This window comes from Eschscholzia californica, unplaced genomic scaffold, assembly GCF_041429995.1.
Source record: "Eschscholzia californica isolate CP2 unplaced genomic scaffold, dmEscCali1.0.p SCAF_2, whole genome shotgun sequence".
NCBI lineage: Eukaryota > Viridiplantae > Streptophyta > Magnoliopsida > Ranunculales > Papaveraceae > Eschscholzia > Eschscholzia californica.
The window spans coordinates 14,908,393-14,910,673 of NW_028238309.1; the positions used below are offsets into that span (position 1 = coordinate 14,908,393).

The 2,281-nt window shown below is 38.1% G+C and overlaps 1 long non-coding RNA gene across 1 annotated transcript; it reads left to right on the top strand.

The window, feature by feature from the left end:
- The first annotated feature begins 521 nt into the window (after positions 1-521).
- LOC147556447 (uncharacterized) lies at positions 522-985 on the top strand. The gene is made up of 2 exons (XR_015235132.1): positions 522-604; positions 829-985. It is a non-coding gene; the product is annotated as an uncharacterized LOC147556447 (long non-coding RNA).
- The last annotated feature ends 1,296 nt before the right edge of the window (positions 986-2,281 follow it).

Consider the following 2,281-nt stretch of genomic DNA (forward strand, 5'->3'; position numbering starts at 1 on the left):
ACGGACCTGGCTACACGAGACTATCACAATGCACCACTTGTGACGCCTCAATAACTATCGATATAGTCCTTGCTTTAGACACCTAGACCCCAATAGTTACAAAACTTTGTTATTAGCAAATTAAGTATCCACGAGCCCACCCAAAGGTCTCGCCACTTAATAAGCTTGAGTGTACATCTATAGGCTACAGCCCAGACTCTAGACTCTCTCGTGAGTTACGTAGGATTATCACGATGCCCCACAACGGGCACCGTCATCAAGTTTGATAACACTTATGATGTCCAAAGCTTTAGCAATTATCGATATTGTTTCCGTTTTGGAAACTCAAACCCAACTTCAATAAGTACATTATTCTGTTCTTGGAGAAGGCTCCAAGCAGGGGCGGACCCACTAAGAGACCAGACCGGACAGCTGCCCGGCCTGGAATTTGTAATTTATTTACTTAATTAGGGGCGATTTTGTAATTTACTCTGTTATAGTTTTCTCTTTTTTAATAGGGTTAGTGTATCACGGTGGTTTTCTTAGGGTAGGAGAGAAGCAGTAGAAGAATTAGAAGTAGCCACAGGGAAGAATTCCAAGATAGCTCTTCATTTCTCTGTTATATGTGTCGATTTTTTTAATTTCAGACTAGAAATGTTTAGCATGATATATTAATTACTGTAAATCTTGCTTCCCAATTCCCATGAGAGGTTTCATTCTTACTCTGACATATTTAGAAGTTCTCCACATTCTTTTTTTATCTTCTTAATTGATCTTGTAATTTTTCATTTTTGTTATTGAATAGTAATTAAATTTCTGAGGTATTGGTTCCTCTGGGGAAGCCTCAAGGTGTTATCTTTATTGATTTTGTTGTTATAAACTACCAATGTTTTAATTGAAAAAATAACAATGTATTTTAGATTTTGGCTTTGGGAAAAGTAAATGCATCTAAGTAGAAGAAAAATGCATCCCAAGTAAAAGAAATGTTCTTCAATAGAAAAAAAAAGTAGAATAAATGTTTTGTATTAATTTGGTCACAATTTTTTTCACCAGTAAAGAATCTGCCCTCCTAGACCTAAAATCCTGGTTCCGCCCCTGGCTCCAAGAGTCCATACCAAGGCGTGGTCACTTAATAAGCGTGATCATACACCCCTAGTTAAGGCTCTCTCGCCAATTATTATTATTATTATTATTATTATTATTATTATTATTGAGTTTCTGGTTCTCATGAGAAAGAGATAGTTGTAACTAGGCATAGGTCATGCACACAAGACACAGAATTTTGACATAGTTTACTTTTTCAAGTTGGATAGAGTTATATTTCATCAAAACAAAGTTAGATAGAGTTACAGAGAGATGACAGCTTAATGTGATACCCTTAGGACTCCCCTTTCTACAAAAATGGAGGATAGATCCACAACCCTAACATAAATAGTGGTGAAACCTTCACTATAACTGTGCCTGTAACGATTGGCCGATTAGGCTTCTAGTTTCTCTTACAATCACAACCCTAACCTAATTTGATAATTTGTGATCCTATGAGATGAATATTGTGCAAAATGAACTAGAATTGCAGAGAAGATATGAAGACTGCCTGCCTAGAAAAAGATAATTTCTGCAGTACGTCCCTACAATTGCTGCATAATCTGACATAAGTACCTGGGAACTCTGGACTTGGAAGTATTCTTTTTTTATCAGCCTTTTCAAGTCTTTCGCTGTCTTTCTTGATTTGTCATCAGGCCTCCTTCCATGTGCTAGAATAACAGAAGTTCTTTAAGGCCCCTCCAACTTCTGGTGAAGGCTCCACAAAAATGTCAAAATTGTTGGGGTATACCACCAAAAGGTCAAAAATATGTACCAAGTTATTGGTTAAGAGACTTTCAACCCAAAAACAAAGTCATTGGAAGAGCAGACGCATAGAGATTCCGGCAACATGGAAAGGACCCTATCACGGATGGCAAGACACGATAAACGTCAAATTAGAGGTTTCTTAGAGGATTTTTAAGATGTAGTTGAATGGCAGCGTCAAAATAAACATTATTGGGAACCTATGAATCTCATCTGGCTCTACGCCTACAACAACATAGGTACAGGACATTCCAGCGGCGATGAGCCCCGCTTGCTCGTTTCACTCAATAGACGAAAAAGACTTATTCATATTTGAGGCCGTGAAAAGCTTCCATGTTGCCATACGTGATAGGGGCCTCCTACCTGAGCTCCACCAACTACTAGAGAGGGCAAGGGAGATTAATGTTGTTGTAGCTACTAGTCTGAGCTACTATACTACACGAAGCCTTACTAA